This window comes from Oncorhynchus masou, unplaced genomic scaffold (assembly GCF_036934945.1).
Source record: "Oncorhynchus masou masou isolate Uvic2021 unplaced genomic scaffold, UVic_Omas_1.1 unplaced_scaffold_3868, whole genome shotgun sequence".
Lineage (NCBI taxonomy): Eukaryota > Metazoa > Chordata > Actinopteri > Salmoniformes > Salmonidae > Oncorhynchus > Oncorhynchus masou.
In genome coordinates, this window is record NW_027010270.1 from 1 (window position 1) to 18,162 (window position 18,162).

At 48.6% G+C, this 18,162-nt stretch overlaps 1 pseudogene; it reads left to right on the forward strand.

The window, feature by feature from the left end:
* Nucleotides 1-970: 970 nt before the first annotated feature.
* Nucleotides 971-18,162, forward strand: part of LOC135534722 (exportin-1-like) — a 30,404-nt pseudogene continuing 13,212 nt past the window's right edge.

The window sequence follows — 18,162 nt, forward strand, 5'->3', positions numbered from 1 at the left end:
CTAGCTAGTAAAGCTGTGGACAAGCACTAGCTAGTAAAGCTGTGGACAAGCACTAGCTAGTAAAGCTGTGGACAAGCACTAGCTAGTAAAGCTGTGGACAAGCACTAGCTAGTAAAGCTGTGGACAAGCACTAGCTAGTAAAGCTGTGGACAAGCACTAGCTAGTAAAGCTGTGGACAAGCACTAGCTAGTAAAGCTGTGGACAAGCACTAGCTAGTAAAGCTGTGGACTCATGTCGTGACACTTGTCGTTATGATTTTGTTCATTCGATTAGCGCAAAAGGACTTCAGCACCGCTTGTTTAAATCTTTATTCGTTGAGTTTGATGTCGCACCTGATTCTCCACACTTACGTATAAGGTGGTTGAGTCGCGGGAAAGTACTGCAGCGATTGGTTGACTTGCTGCCCAAGATCAAATCATTTCTGGAGTCACGAAGTGAGGAGCGTGAGGGACTGTCTGATGATGGACAAAACAGCAAATCTGAACCAGCTTCAACTATGAGCTTCAGGGAAAAGACAAAGACGTGATACACGTGATCAGCACTGTCACTGCCTTTAAGACCAAGGCCGTTCAGCTGAGGAATGGAAGGCTGGTGCACTTCCTCAACCCGGAGGAAGTGTCGCAAAACATCGGAAAACAAAGATGCTTTTCTCCTGCGAGAATTCTGTTCCCCACCTGGAGAAACCGTCATCTGAATTCAATAGGTGTTTTCAGGAGTTAAATGACACAGGGGAGGTTGTTATATTTATTGTAAACCTTTTCCTCCCCGTTCAGATTGAGGAGGTTGTCTGACACATTCCAGGTAGTATTTGTTTTACCTGTCGGAGTTGACATGGAGATCATTGAATTGCAAAATGACATCGAGTTGAAAGCAAGATCAAGAGACGGTCTTGTAAACACTGAGAAGTTTCCCCTCCTTTAAATCCGGCACACTTCAGGTGAAGGTCTCCTTTAAATCCTGCACACTTCAGGTGAAGGTCTCCTTTTCGTCCTGCACACTTCAGGTGAAGGTCTCCTTTAAATGCTGCACACTTCAGGTGAAGGTCTCCTTTTCGTCCTGCACACTTCAGGTGAAGGTCTCCTTTTCGTCCTGCACACTTCAGGCGAAGGTCTCCTTTTCGTCCTGCACACTTCAGGTGCAGGTCTCCTTTAAGTCCTGCACACTTCAGGTGAAGGTCTACTTTGGATCAACTGTGTCTCTGTGAATTGGCCTTTTCACACACGACAAGAGTCAAGTCAAAGAACAGGTCTTTTCAATCTGATCTCACAGACCGTCAGACCTCCTGATGGTGTGTGATCACAGCCGTCACATTGAATGTGTGTGTGTGTGTGTGTGGGGGGGGAGAGGGGATCTCATCCACAGCCGTCACATTGAATGTGTGTGTGTGTATTAGGAGAGGGGACTCACTCACTATAATTACCCTACTCACTATAATTACCCTACTCACTATAATTACCCTACTCACTATAGTTACCCTACCCACTAAATTTACCCTACCCACTAAAATTACCCTACCCACTATAGTTACCCTACTCACTATAGTTGCCCTACTCACTATAGTTACCCTACTCACTATAATTACCCTACCCACTATAGTTGCCCTACTCACTATAGTTGCCCTACTCACTATAGTTGCCCTACTCACTATAGTTACCCTACTCACTATAATTACCCTACTCACTATAATTACCCTACCCACTATAATTACCCTACCCACTATAATTACCCTACTCACTATAATTACCCTACTCACTATAATTACCCTACTCACTATAATTACCCTACCCACTATAATTACCATACCCACTATAGTTACCCTACTCACTATAATTACCCTACTCACTATAATTACCCTACCCACTATAATTACCCTACTCACTATAGTTACCCTACTCACTATAATTACCCTACCCACTATAATTACCCTACTCACTATAGTTGTGCTACTGAATATATTTATGACACTGACTTGGCCCATACTACTGTCTGCATCTTACTACTGCTAGTGGGCTGTACATAGTACGTTTTGACAAATAAGGAAATGTAGTTTATTGAACTGTATCTCCAGCCATATGCCATGTTGTGCCTTTACTGTAAAGGCACAGTGTTTATTTTGTTTCATGTCCTGTTGTTAAACCGACGCACAACAAAAGTGCAATGATGTGTTTTCTCTACAACTTCTGCAACTTTCTCCTCCTGCTGACTGGTGTTCTCAGCTACCACCTGCTGGTGTGTCCCTGTAATGTTTATCAGGGAACAGTTATAATCTACTGGGGTGGCCCTGTAATGTTTATCAGGGTAACAGTTATAATCTACTGGGGTGGCCCTGTAATGTTTATCAGGGAACAGTTATAATCTACTGGGGTGGCCCTGTAATGTTTATCAGGGTAACAGTTATAATCTACTGGGGTGGCCCTGTAATGTTTATCAGGGTAACAGTTATAATCTACTGGGGTGGCCCTGTAATGTTTATCAGGGTAACAGTTATAATCTACTGGGGTGGCCCTGTAATGTTTATCAGGGTAACAGTTATAATCTACTGGGGTGGCCCTGTCATGTTTATCAGGGAACAGTTGTAATATACTGGTGTGGCCCTGTCATGTTTATCAGGGTAACAGTTATAATCTACTGGGGTGGCCCTGTAATGTTTATTAGGGTAACAGTTATAATCTACTGGGGTGGCCCTGTAATGTTTATCAGGGTAACAGTTATAATCTACTGGGGTGGCCCTGTCATGTTTATCAGGGAACAGTTGTAATATACTGGTGTGGCCCTGTAATGTTTATCAGGGTAACAGTTATAATCTACTGGGGTGGCCCTGTAATGTTTATCAGGGTAACAGTTATAATCTACTGGGGTGGCCCTGTAATGTTTATCAGGGTAACAGTTATAATCTACTGGGGTGGCCCTGTAATGTTTATCAGGGAACAGTTATAATCTACTGGTGTGGCCCTGTAATGTTTATCAGGGTAACAGTTATAATCTACTGGGGTGGCCCTGTAATGTTTATCAGGGTAACAGTTATAATCTACTGGGGTGGCCCTGTAATGTTTATCAGGGTAACAGTTATAATCTACTGGGGTGGCCCTGTAATGTTTATCAGGGTAACAGTTATAATCTACTGGGGTGGCCCTGTAATGTTTATCAGGGTAACAGTTATAATCTACTGGGGTGGCCCTGTAATGTTTATCAGGGTAACAGTTATAATCTACTGGGGTGGCCCTGTAATGTTTATCAGGGTAACAGTTATAATCTACTGGGGTGGCCCTGTAATGTTTATCAGGGTAACAGTTATAATCTACTGGGGTGGCCCTGTAATGTTTATCAGGGTAACAGTTATAATCTACTGGTGTGGCCCTGTAATGTTTATTAGGGTAACAGTTATAATCTACTGGGGTGGCCCTGTAATGTTTATCAGGGTAACAGTTATAATCTACTGGGGTGGCCCTGTAATGTTTATCAGGGTAACAGTTATAATCTACTGGGGTGGCCCTGTAATGTTTATCAGGGAACAGTTATAATCTACTGGGGTGGCCCTGTAATGTTTATCAGGGTAACAGTTATAATCTACTGGGGTGGCCCTGTAATGTTTATCAGGGAACAGTTATAATCTACTGGGGTGGCCCTGTAATGTTTATCAGGGAACAGTTATAATCTACTGGGGTGGCCCTGTAATGTTAATCAGGGAAACAGTTATAATCTACTGGGGTGGCCCTGTAATGTTTATCAGGGAACAGTTATAATCTACTGGGGTGGCCCTGTAATGTTTATCATCTAGAATGTCATTGTAGGCTGTAGTGTTAAGGTTTCCCTTCACTGGACCTAAGGGGCATAGCCCAAACTATGAAAAACAGCCTCAGACCATTATTCCTCCTCCGCCAAACTTTACAGTTGGCACTCGGTAGCGTTCTCCTGGCATCCAGCGGAACCCAGATTCGTCTGTCGGACTGTCAAATGGTGAAGCTTTTTCACTTGTTCAGTGAGCTTTACACCACTCCAGCTGCCGCTTGGCATTGCGCATAGTGATCTTAGGCTGGTGTGTGCGGCCGAGCAGCCGCACACAATTGTTGAACAATTTGCGCTGACGTTACTTCCAGAGGCAGTTTGTAGTGAGCGTTGCAACCGAGGACAGACGGTTTTTACACGCATCACTACTCGACTGTCCCGTTCTGTGAGCTTGTGTGGCCTACCACCTTGCGGCTGAGCCGTTGTTGCTCCTAGATGTTTCCACTTCACAATAACAGCACTTAGTTGACCAGGGCAGAAATTTGACAAACTGACATGTTGGAAAGGTGGCATCCTATGACGGTGCCTTGCTGAAAGTCACTGAGCTCTTCAGTAAGGCCATTCTACTGCCAATGTTTGTCTATGGAGATTGCATGGTTGTGTGCTCAATTTCATACACCTGTCAGTAGCGGGGTATGGCTGAAATAGCTAAATCCACTAATTTGAAGGGGTGTCCTCATACTTTGGTACAGTTAAAGTCGGAAGTTTACATACACTTAGGTTGGAGTCATTAACTAGTTTTTCAACCACTCCACAAATCTCTTGTTAACAAACTATAGCGAATTTGTCCAATAGAAAGTCTTGTTTTCGCTGCAAAACATTTTCTGCTTTACAACGGTTTGGACCAATGATTCCCCCCCCCACCGACTAAGTAACCAATCCGGTCCTCATACCATCATAGCCACCTAATCATCCTCAGCCTCCAATTGGCTCGTTCATCCCCTCTCCCTGAAACTCTTCTCCAGGTCGTTTCTGTAAAAGACCATGTGTTCTCATCAACGTAGCTGGTCAAATGAGGGTTAATGATAATGCCACTGTACAGACTAGTAGGTGGTCTGTGTGCAGCTTGTTGTAAAGCAGCCAGTGTCAGTGCAGTGCAGCAGCTGGCGACATTACACAGTAACAGTATGCATGACGGCAAGCAGCAGACACCTATCAATGCTCTGCTTGCTCACTAGGTTCCACTGAAGCAGATATGTGGATCAGCCAATGCCCAGCTGTTGGTTCAGTAGATTCTAGAGTCACACCTTGTGAAGCAACTGTGTTCTGGGTCTCGACTGATTATCTTGTTACCTGCTCTGTAAGGAAGTGTTGTGTACAAACCTGTGCCCTGTACGCTCTGGTGGAGGCTGACTGATCTGATCCTGTTGTTTCTGCTGGTCTCTGATCTGATGCTGTTGTTTCTGCTGGTCTCTGATCTGATCCTGTTGTTTCTGCTGGTCTCTGATCTGATCCTGTTGTTTCTGCCGGTCTCTGATCTGATGCTGTTGTTTCTGCCGGTCTCTGATCTGATCCTGTTGTTGATCCTGTTGTTTCTGCTGGTCTCTGATCTGATCTGTTGTTTCTGCTGGTCTCTGATCTGATCCTGTTGTTTCTGCCGGTCTCTGATCTGATCCTGTTGTTTTCTGGTCTCTGATCTGTTGTTTCTGCCCGGTCTCTGATCTGATCCTGTTGTTTCTGCTGGTCTCTGATCTGATCCTGTTGTTTCCACTGGTCTCTGATCTGATCCTGTTGTTTCTGCTGGTCTCTGATCTGATCCTGTTGTTTCTGCTGGTCTCTGATCTGATCCTGTTGTTTCTGCCGGTCTCTGATCTGATCTGTTGTTTCTGCTGGTCTCTGATCTGATCCTGTTGTTTCTGCTGGTCTCTGATCTGATCCTGTTGTTTCTACCGGTCTCTGATCTGATGCTGTTGTTTCTGCCGGTCTCTGATCTGATCCTGTTGTTTCTGCCGGTCTCTGATCTGATCCTGTTGTTTCTGCTGGTCTCTGATCTGATCCTGTTGTTTCTGCTGGTCTCTGATCTGATCCTGTTGTTTCTACTGGTCTCTGATCCTGTTGTTTCTGCTGGTCTCTGATCTGATCCTGTTGTTTCTGCTGGTCTCTGATCTGCTGTTGTTTCTACTGGTCTCTGATCTGATCCTGTTGTTTCTGCCGGTCTCTGATCTGATCCTGTTGTTTCTTTCTGATCCTGTTGTTTCTGCTGGTCTCTGATCTGATCCTGTTGTTTCTGCTGGTCTCTGATCTGATCCTGTTGTTTCTACTGGTCTCTGATCTGATCCTGTTGTTTCTGCGGTCTCTGATCTGATCCTGTTGTTTCTGCTGGTCTCTGATCTGATCCTGTTGTTTCTGCTTGTCTCTGCAGGTATTAAAAGTATGTTGTTGGACTTATTATCCAAGGCGTCGTCGGGCATGCAATGGTCGAGGTGAGGGCTGAGACATGTCATGTTAATGAGTGTAAACTCCCTGTCAGGTGGAGCTGGTTGTTACCGGGATGATAACAGCATGTTGACACCGCTCTCATTTATCTTTTCAGAAGAAAGTGTACATTGGAAAGCTGAACATGATCCTTGTTCAGGTAAGTGAGTGAGTGAGTGAGACAGTGAGTGAGACAGTGAGTGAGTGAGACAGTGAGTGAGTGAGACAGTGAGTGAGTGAGACAGTGAGTGAGTGAGACAGTGAGTGGTGAGACAGTGAGTGAGACAGTGAGTGAGTGAGACAGTGAGTGAGTGAGACAGTGAGACAGTGAGACAGTGAGTGAGACAGTGAGTAGTGAGTGAGACAGTGAGTGAGTGAGACAGTGAGTGAGTGAGACAGTGAGACAGTGAGTGAGTGAGACAGTGAGACTGAGTGAGTGAGACAGTGAGTGAGTGAGACAGTGAGTGAGTGAGACAGTGGTGAGTGAGACAGTGAGTGAGTGAGACAGTGAGTGAGTGAGACAGTGAGTGAGTGAGACAGTGAGTGAGTGAGACAGTGAGACAGTCGAGACAGTGAGACAGTGAGTGAGACAGTGAGACAGTGAGTGAGTGAGACAGTGAGTGAGTGAGACAGTGAGTGGTGGTGGAGTGAGACAGTGAGACAGTGAGTGAGTGAGACAGTGAGTGAGTGAGACAGTGGTGAGTGAGACAGTGGTGGTGAGACAGTAGTGAGTGAGACAGTGGTGGAGTGAGACAGTGAGTGAGTGAGACAGTGAGTGAGTGAGACAGTGAGTGAGTGAGACAGGAGTGAGTGAGACAGTGAGTGAGTGAGACAGTGAGTGAGTGAGACAGTGGTGAGCGAGACAGTGAGGTGAGTGAGACAGTGAGACAGTGGTGAGTGAGACAGACAGTGGTGAGTGAGTGAGACAGTGGTGGTGAGTGAGACAGACAGTGAGTGAGACAGTGGTGAGTGAGACAGTGAGTGAGTGAGACAGTGAGTGAGTGAGACAGTAGTGAGTGAGACAGTGAGTGAGTGAGTGAGACAGTGAGTGAGTGAGTGAGACAGTGAGTGAGTGAGTGAGACAGTGAGTGAGTGAGTGAGACAGTGAGCCAGTGAGTGAGACAGTGAGTGAGTGAGTGAGACAGTGGTGAGTGAGTGAGACAGTGAGTGACTGAGTGGTGAGACAGTGAGTGACTGAGTGAGTGAGACAGTGACTGAGTGAGTGAGACAGTGACTGAGTGAGTGAGACAGTGACTGAGTGAGTGAGACAGTGACTGAGTGAGTGAGACAGTGACTGAGTGGTGACTGAGTGACTGAGTCAGTGACTGAGTGACTGAGTCAGTGACTGAGTGACTGAGTCAGTGACTGAGTCAGTGACCTGAGTGACTGAGTCAGTGACTGGTGACTGAGTCAGTGACTCAGTGAGTGGTGAGTGGGTCAGTGACTGGGTAGAGTGAGACAGTGACTGGGTAGAGTGAGACAGTGACTGAGAGTGAGTGAGACAGTGACTGAGACAGTGAGTGACTGAGACAGTGAGTGAGTGAGCGGCGGCGAGTGAGTGGCGAGTGAGACAGTCAGTCAGTCAGTCAGTCAAGTCAGTCACACATACTGTAGGTACACACACACACACACACACACACACACACTCATTTAGTAATGTGAATGTGTGGTAGTGGTGGAGTAGGGACCTGAGAGCACACCGTGTGTTGTGAAATCTGTGAATGTATTGTAATGTTTTTAAAATGGTATAAACTGCCTTCATTTATCTGGACCCCAGGAAGAGGATCCACAATAAACACAAACCCCTTTCTGAAGGCTCTGTACGCTAGCTTTCTGTGCTAAAGCCTACAGCCATTATTAGTTCAGGAGCTAATGCTGTTCTCAGGGAAAGGTTACTCATTTCTTAAGTGTGTGATTCACTGCAAACTACCACCCTTACACACCCCCTCACACACTCCCTCACACACACACTCCCTCACACACTCTGCTCACACACTCTCGCTCACACTCCATCGCTCACACACACACACACACTCCCTCACACACACTCCCTCACACACACACACACACACACACACACACACACACACACACACACACACACACACACACACACACTCCTCACACACACACACCCCCTCACACACCTTACCCACCTGTCAGAACAGTCAGTAGATGCTGAGACACTGACCTGGTTGGTCTCTTCAGGACAAAACAAAGTCAGCTGACGCAGGCACACTGACTCACACTCAATGACACAGAGACTCATGCAGCTACAGTCAGCTGTACACACACATGATACACACGTATGAATAAACACACACGCAGTTACACACACACACACACACACAGTTTTACACACACACACACACAGTTTTACACACACACACACACACACACACACACACACACACACACACACACACACACAGATTGGAGGACTCTTGCCCAGATGAAGCTGAGCAGCACACCTAGTTATAAAGAGAGCATCCTAGTTCATTCACAGACAGGAGAACAGCAATGTTAGTAGGTACACACACACACTCACTGTCTCACTCACTCAATCACTGTCTCACTCACTCAATCACTGTCTCCTCACTCAATCACTCACTCACTCACTCACTCACTGTCTCACTCACTCACTCACTGTCTCACTCACTCACTGTGTGTGTGAGCGGAGTGTGTGCCGGAGGAGTGTGTGTGAGCGAGAGTGTGTGTGAGGGAGTGTGTGTGTGAGGGAGTGTGTGGGGGGTGTGCGGGTGTGGTAGTTTGGTGAATCACACACTTAAGAAATGAGTAACCTTCCCTGAGAACATCATTAGCTCCCCAGAACTAATAATGGCTGTAGGCTTTAGCACAGAAAGCTAGCGTACAGAGCCTTCAGAAAGGGTTTGTGTTTATTGTGGATCCTCTTCCTGGGGTCCAGATAAATGAAGGCAGTTTATACCATTTTAAAAACATTACAATACATTCACAGATTTCACAACACACGGTGTGCTCTCAGGTCCCTACTCCACCACTACCACATATATACAGTACTAAATAAGTGTGTGTTTGTGTGTGTGTGTGTGTGTGTGTGTGTGTGTGTACCTACAGTATGTGTGTGTGTGTGTGTGTGTGTGTGTGTGTACCTGTGTGTGTGTGTGTGTACCTTACAGTATGTCTGTATTGTGTGTGTGCACCTACAGTATGTCTGTATTGTGTGTGTGTGTGTGTTGGAATGCATCCCGAGTGGGTGTTTGCATGTACTTGACTGATTTGTTTATATTAATGTGTAAACCTCTCCTCCTTTCCCTCCAGATCCTGAAGCAGGAGTGGCCCAAGCACTGGCCCACGTTCATCAGTGACATCGTGGGAGCCAGCCGCACCAGCGAGAGCCTCTGTCAGAACAACATGATCATCCTCAAGCTGCTCAGTGAGGAGGTGTTTGACTTCTCTAGTGGACAGATGACCCAGGTCAAGGCCAAGCACCTCAAAGACAGGTAATATATTAATATACTGTATATCTTAACATAGCACATTTTTTACATTTGTATATATATATATATATATATTAGACACCATTTAGCAGACGCATTTGTCCGAACACTTGGTCATGTGTGTATACATTTTCTGTATATGCCCCGGAATCGAGCCCACAATCCTAAGCGTTTCAATCGACATCCTCTACCAACTGAGTCATACATACAGGACCACTCTTTTATATAATGTAGCACCTCACAGCTGTTAGTACCCTGCTCTACCAACAGCTGTTAGTATCCCCCTGCTCTACCGACAGCTGTTAGTACCCTGCTCTACCGACAGCTGTTAGTACCCTGCTCTACTGACAGCTGTTAGTACCCTGCTCTACCGACAGCTGTTAGTACCCTGCTCTACCGACAGCTGTTAGTACCCTGCTCTACCGACAGCTGTTAGCCCTGCTCTACCGACAGCTGTTAGTACCCTGCTCTACCGACAGCTGTTAGTACCCTGCTCTACCGACAGCTGTTAGTACCCTGCTCTACCGACAGCTGTTAGTACCCTGCTCTACCGACAGCTGTTAGTAGTACTGACCCTGCTCTACCGACAGCTGTTACCAGGCTCACCGACAGCTGCCAGTACCAGGCTCTACCGACAGCTGTAGCACCAGGCTCTACCCTGTTAGTACCAGGCTCTACCGACAGCTGTTAGTACCAGGCTCTACCGACAGCTGTTAGTACCTGCTCTACGACAGCTGTTAGTACCAGGCTCTACCGACAGCTGCTAGTACCAGGCTCACCGACAGCTGTTAGTACCAGGCTCTACCGACAGCTGTTAGTACCCTGCTCTACCGACAGCTGTTAGTACCCTGCTCTACCGACAGCTGTTAGTACCGAAACTCTACCGACAGCTGTTAGTACCCTGCTCACCGACAGCCGTTAGTACCCTGCCTCTACCGACAGCTGTTAGTACCCTGCTCACCACCGACAGCCGTTAGTACCCTGCTCTACCGACAGCCGTTAGTACCCTGCTCTACCGACAGCCGTTAGTACCCGGCTCTACCGACAGCCGTTAGCTACCCGGCTCTACCGACAGCCGTTAGTACCAGGCTCTACCGACAGCCGTTAGTACCCTGCTCTACACCGACAGCTGTGGTAGTACGCTGGTACCAGGCTCTACCGACACCGTTGGCTGTTACCGACAGCCGTTGGTACCCCGCTCAGGCCGTTGGTACCCTGCTCCTACCGACAGCCGTTGGTACCCTGCTAGTACCCTGCTCTACCGACAGCCGTTAGTACCCTGCTCTACCGACAGCCGTTAGTACCAGGCTCTACCGACAGCTGTTAGTACCAGGCTCTACCGACAGCTGTTAGTACCAGGCTCTACCGACAGCTGTTAGTACCAGGCTCTACCGACAGCTGTTAGTACCAGGCTCTACCGACAGCTGTTAGTACCAGGCTCTACCGACAGCTCTACCAGGACAACTGTTCGTACCAGGCTCTACCGACAGCTGTTCGTACCAGGCTCTACCGACAGCTGTTAGTACCAGGCTCTACCGACAGCTGTTAGTACCAGGCTCTGACGACAGCTGTTACCGACAGCTGTTCGTACCAGGCTCTACCAACAGCTGTTCGTATAGCTGAGAAAAGACTAGAACTTCAAACATTGTGGTCTTCTGATATGTGCAGTGTGACTGCTCCCTGGTAGTGTTTTCATATCAATGGGGATCTTGAGATCTGATCAGCAGTGCAGCGTGACTGCAGTAAAGACCCCTGGACGCGCCCCTGGTCTGCACCTCAGACAGTGATGCCCTACATATCTCAGAGACTGATAAACTCTCACCACAATCAATAGGCCAGAATGTATGCTATGCTGTCCTCCTATGACCCTGGAAGACAGATGGAATTGCAAATGGAAGTAATGGAAGTAAAATCCGACTCTGTCGTAACACTCACTATGCCTCTCTTTCAGCATGTGCAACGGAATTCTCCCAGATATTCCAGCTCTGCCAGTTTGTCATGGTATGTGAAACCTCTTCCTTCACCTCAGAATATATTCTAATATACCACGGCTAAGGACTGTATCCAGGCACTCCACGTTGTGTCGTGCTTAAGAACAGCCCTTAGCCGTGGATAAGAACAGCACTTAGCCATGGTATATCGGCGATATACCACAACCCCCTACGAGCCTTATTGCTTAAATAATATATGCCATTAAGCAGGCTTTTATCCAAAGAGACTAACAGTCCTGCTGCAGGGTAGCCTAGTGGTTGGAGCGTTGGACTAGGAACCGAAAGGTTGCAAGTTCGAATCCCGAGCTGACAAGGTACAAATCTGTCGTTCTGCCCCTGAACAGGCAGTTAACCCACAGTTCCTAGGCCGTCATTGAAAATAAGAATTTGTTCTTAACCTGACTTGCCTAGTAAAATAAAGGTAAAAAAAAATTATATATGGGTGGTCGGGAATCAAACCCGCTACCCTGGTGGTACAAGCGCTGTGCTCTACCAACTGAGTTACAGAGGACATAAACATCAAAGACACTTTTCCTCATCTCCCCTCCACTGTTCTTATTTGGTCGTCAACGATTTCCCCTGTATGTTCTGTCCTCCAGGAGAATTCCCAGAATGCACCACTGGTCCACGCCACTCTAGAAACGCTGCTGAGATTTCTCAACTGGATTCCTCTGGGGTACATTTTCGAGACCAAACTCATCAGCACACTTGTCTACAAGGTAGATACCTCTGTCTCTCTCTCTGTCTCTCTCTCTCTCTCTCTCTCTCTTTGTTTCTGCTCTCTCTCTCTGTCTCTCTCTTGTTTCTCTCTCTGTCTGGCTCTGTCTCTGTCTCTCTGTCTGGCTCTGTCTCTCTCTGTCTCTCTCTCTCTCTCTCTTCGTTTCGCTTTCTCTCTCTCTGTCTCTCTCTCTCTCTCTTTGTCTCTGTCTGTCTCTCTCTCTCTCTGTCTCTCTCTCTCTCTCTCTCTCTCTCTCTCTTTGTTTCTCTCTCTCTCTCTCTTCTTTGTTTCTCTCTCTCTCTTTGCTTCTCTCTCTCTCTCTTTGTTTCTCTCTCTCTCTGTCTCTCTCTCTCTCTCTCTCTGTTTCTCTCTCTCTTTGTTTCTCTCTCTCTCTTTGTTTCTCTCTCTCTCTCTCTCCTTCTTTGTTTCTCTCTCTCTTTGTTTCTCTCTCTCTCTTTGTTTCTCTCTCTCTCTGTCTCGCTCTCTGTCTCTCTCTCTCTCTCTGTTTCTCATCCGTGTCCAGTTTCCTGCCCTGGTCTAAATCAACCCATTTCCTAGGCCCTTGTGTAGCGAGATAGTAATGTGTGAAAGGATTGGACAGTTTCCATCTGGCCTATCAGAGGACAAGGTTAAGCTATTGCCGTATTGCAAATACCAATCCTGTTTGATGGGAGGGCAGTGTTTTTCCAGTCTTCGGTCCTGGGACCCGAAGGGGTGAATTTTTGGTCTGACTGCGACACAGCTGACTCAAATAATCAACTAATTATCTAACTTTAATTATTTTAATCAGCTGTGTAGTGTTCAGGCTAAACCAAAACCTGCACCTCTTGGGCTCCCCAGGACCGGAAGTTGGCTTTGGACCTCTCACCATCCCAGGGTCGTATTCTTCAGGTCAAGCACACCGACCGTAACAAAACATATTGCAACGGAAAAACAAGCATTTTCAGTCTGTTTCTTCTGTTTGGCTACCTAATGAATACAACCCTGGACAGTTAATGGAGAAGATGAGGATTCCTCAATTATAAATCCATTTCTGGGAGCATTCAGCCAGGAGAGGACTGGCCACCCCTCAGAGCCTGGTTCCCTCTACCCAGTACAGCCAGGGAGAGGACTGGCCACCTCAGAGCCTGGTTACTCTCTACCCAGTACAGCCAGAAGAGGACTGTTCACCTCTCAGAGCCTGGTTCCTCTCTACCCAGTACAGCCAGAAGAGGACTGACCACCCCCTCAGAGCCTGGTTCCTCTAGGTTTCTTCCTAGGTTCCTGCTTTCCAGGGAGTTTATCCTAGCCACTGCTTCTACACCTGCATTGCTGTTTGGTGTTTTAGGCTGAGTTTCATGTACAGCATTTTGAGATATCAGCTGATGTAAGAAGGGATTTATAAAATACATTTGATTGGTTGATTGATTCTGTAGTTCCTGAACGTGCCGATGTTCCGCAACGTGACGTTGAAGTGTCTGACGGGGAGATCGCCGGCGTCAGTGTCAGTCAATACGAAGACAGTTTGTCAACCTCTTCACGCTCACCATGTGTCAACTCAAACAGGTGTGTATACACACACACACACACACACAGTGCTCCTGGCAGGTGTGGATCCCACTGTTGCCAACAAATGTAACACACACACACACACACACACACACACACACACACACACACACACAGTGCTCCAGGCTGGTGTGGATCCCACTGTTGCCAACAAATGTAACACACACACACACACACACACACACACAGTGCTCCAGGCTGGTGTGGATCCCACTGCTGCCAACAAATGTAAACACACACACAGTGCTCCAGGCAGGTGTGGATCCCACTGCTGCCAACAAATGTAAAACACACACACACACACACACACAGTGCTCCCAGGCAGGTGTGGATCCCACTGTTGCCAACAAATGTACACACAGACACACACACACACACAGACTGTCAGTCAATCATCCATTCCTATTCTCCATCTCCCTCCCCAGATGCTTCTCCCCTGAACACCAACATTCGTCTGGCGTATTCCAACGGTAAGATGACGCAGCAGAACTTCATCCAGAACCTCAGCCTGTTTCTCTGCACCTTCTGAAGGAGCACGGTCAGCTCATCGAGAAGAGGCCCAACCTCCGAGAGACACTGATGGAGGTGAGAAACATACCGCAGCAGTTTCTCTCTGACAGTCCTTTTCACATTTCCTGGGAACGCTGCTGGTTTTAGTTGGTTCGAAGCCCACTGGTTACATCCTGGGACTGGGTGGGACATAGTTACATCCTGGAGTGGGACATAGTGGAGAGGAAGAGGACATGGTTACATCCTGGGTGGGACATAGTGAGAGGAAGAGGACATGGTTACATCCTGGGTGGGACATAGTGGAGAGGAAGAGGACATGGTTACATCCTGGGACTGGGTGGGACATAGTGGAGAAGAAGAGGACATGGTTACGTCCTGGGTGGGACATAGTGGAGAGGAAGAGGACATGGTTACATCCTGGGACTGGGTGGGACATAGTTACATCCTGGGTGGGACATAGTGGAGAAGAAGAGGACATGGTTACATCCTGGGTGGGACATAGTGGAGAAGAAGAGGACATGGTTACATCCTGGGTGGGACATAGTGGAGAAGAAGAGGACATGGTTACATCCTGGGACTGGGTGGGACATAGTGGAGAAGTAGAGGACATGGTTACATCCTGGGACTGGGTGGGACATAGTGGAGAAGAAGAGGACATGGTTACATCCTGGGACTGGGTGGGACATATAGTGGAGAAGAAGAAGAGGACATGGTTACGTCCTGGGTGGGACATAGTGGAGAAGAAGAGGACATGGTTACGTCCTGGGTGGGACATAGTGGAGAAGAAGAGGACATGGTTACATCCTGGGACTGGGTGGGACATAGTTACATCCTGGGTGGGACATAGTGGAGAAGAAGAGGACATGGTTACATCCTGGGACTGGGTGGGACATAGTTACATCCTGGGTGGGACATAGTGGAGAAGAAGAGGACATGGTTACATCCTGGGTGGGACATAGTGGAGAAGAAGAGGACATGGTTACATCCTGGGACTGGGTGGGACATAGTGGAGAAGAAGAGGACATGGTTACGTCCTGGGACTGGGTGGGACATAGTGGAGAAGAAGAGGACATGGTTACATCCTGGGACTGGGTGGGACATAGTGGAGAAGAAGAGGACATGGTTACGTCCTGGGTGGGACATAGGAGAAGAAGAGGACATGGTTACGTCCTGGGACTGGGTGGGACATAGTGGAGAAGAAGAGGACATGGTTACGTCCTGGGACTGGGTGGGACATAGTTACATCCTGGGTGGGACATAGTGGAGAAGAAGAGGACATGGTTACATCCTGGGTGGGACATAGTGGAGAAGAAGAGGACATGGTTACATCCTGGGACTGGGTGGGACATAGTGGAGAAGAAGAGGACATGGTTACATCCTGGGACTGGGTGGGACATAGTGGAGAAGAAGAGGACATGGTTACACCCTGGGACTGGGTGACATAGTGGAGAAGAAGAGGACATGGTTGCGATCCTGGGACTGGGTGACATAGTTACATCCTGGGTGGGACATAGTGGAGAAGAAAGAGGACATGGTTACATCCTGGGACTGGGTGGGACATAGTGGAGAAGAAGAGGACATGGTTACGATCCTGGGTGGGACATAGTGGAGAGGAAGAGGACATGGTTACATCCTGGGTGGGACATAGTGGAGAAGAAGAGGACATGGTTACATCCTGGGTGGGACATAGTGGGAGAAGAAGAGGACATGGTTACATCCTGGGTGGGACATAGTGGAGAGGAAGAGGACATGGTTACATCCTGGGTGGGACATAGTGGAGAAGAAGAGGACATGGTTACATCCTGGGTGGGACATAGTGGAGAAGAAGAGGACATGGTTACATCCTGGGACTGGGTGGGACATAGTGGAGAAGTAGAGGACATGGTTACATCCTGGGACTGGGTGGGACATAGTGGAGGAGGAAGAGGACATGGTTACATCCTGGGACTGGGTGGGACATAGTGGAGAAGAAGAGGACATGGTTACGTCCTGGGACTGGGTGGGACATAGTTACATCCTGGGTGGGACATAGGGAGAAGTAGAGGACATGGTTACATCCTGGGACTGGGTGGACATAGTGGAGAAGAAGAGGACATGGTTACATCCTGGGACTGGGTGGGACATAGTGGAGAAGAAGAGGACATGGTTACATCCTGGGTGGGACATAGTGGAGAAGTCGAGGACATGGTTACATCCTGGGTGGGACATAGTGGAGAAGAAGAGGACATGGTTACGTCCTGGGTGGGACATAGTGGAGAAGAAGAGGACATGGTTACATCCTGGGTGGGACAGGGAGAGGAAGAGGACATGGGAAAAGGCCTGGGTTTCTTTACAACTATAAAGTCAAAGTTAATGCAGGTGAGGTTGGAAACTCACGAGGGCTGTTATGAAAACCACTAAACACTAAATATACAAAACAGATCCTTCAAACCAACAGTAACCCCTCCCACCTCCCTCTCTCCCACCTCCTCCTCTCTCCTCCTCCCCTCTACTCCCTCTCTCCTCCTCTCCTCCTCCCCTTCTCTCCCTCCTCTCTCTCCCTCCCCCTTCTCTCCTTCCCTCCCTCTCCCTCCTCTCCTCCTCCCCCCCTCCTCTCCCCTCCTCCTCTCTATCCCCTCCTCTCCTCCTCTCTCTCCCCTCCTCTCCCTCACCCCCTCTCCTCCTCTCTCTCTCCCTCTCTCCTCCTCTCTCCTCCTCCCTCCCCTCTCCTCCCCCTCCCCCCTCCCCCTCCCTCTCTCTCTCCCTCCCCCCTCCCTCTCTCTCCCTCTCCCTCCCTCCCTCCCCCTCCCCCTCTCTCCTCCTCCCCCCTTCTCTCCTCCTCTCCCCTCCCCTCCTCTCCTCCTCCTCCCTCTCCTCCTCTCCCTCCTTCCCTCTCCCCCTCCCTCCTCTCTCTCTCCCTCCTCTCTCTCCCTCTCCCTCCTCCTCTCCTCTCCCTCCTCTCCTCTCCTCTCTCCTCCTCTCTCCCCTCCCCCTCCTCTCCCCTCCCCCTCATCTCTCCTCCTCCCCCCTTCTCCTCCCTCCCTCTCTCTCCCCCCTCCTCCTCTCCTCTCTCCTCCTCTCCTCTCCTCTCTCTCCTCCTCTCTCTCTCTCCTCTTCTCTCTCCCCCTCTCCTCCTCTCTCTCTCCTCCTCCCCCTCCTCTCCCCCTCCTCCCCTCCTCTCTCCTCCTCCTCTCCCTCTCTCCTCCTCCTCTCCTCCTCTCCTCCAGGCTCTCCACTACATGCTGCTGGTGTCTGAGGTGGAGGAGACAGAGATCTTTAAGATCTGTCTGGAGTACTGGAACCATCTGGCTGCAGAGCTTTACAGGGAGAGTCCCTTCTCCACGTCCACCTCCCCCCTGCTGTCTGGATCACAACACTTTGATGTCCCTCCTCGCAGACAGCTCTACCTGCCTGTACTCTCCAAGGTGACCAGACAGACGGACAGACAGGCCAGACTGACTGGCTGACAGACACACACACACACACACACACTTGCTCTCTGGGGGTCACAGTGTGTATGTGAGAGCGAGCGAGAGGGAGAGAATTTGTTGGCACATGGTCAGAGTGTGTGGTCCAGAGAATTTGTTGGCATGAAGTGTGTGTGTGTGGCTGCGTGTGTGTGTGTCTGTGTCTCTCTCTCTCTGTGTCTGTGTTTCTCTCTGTGTGTCTCTCTCTCTTTGTGTGTCTGTGTTTCTCTCTCTGTGTGTCTGTTTCTCTCTCTGTGTGTCTTTGTTTC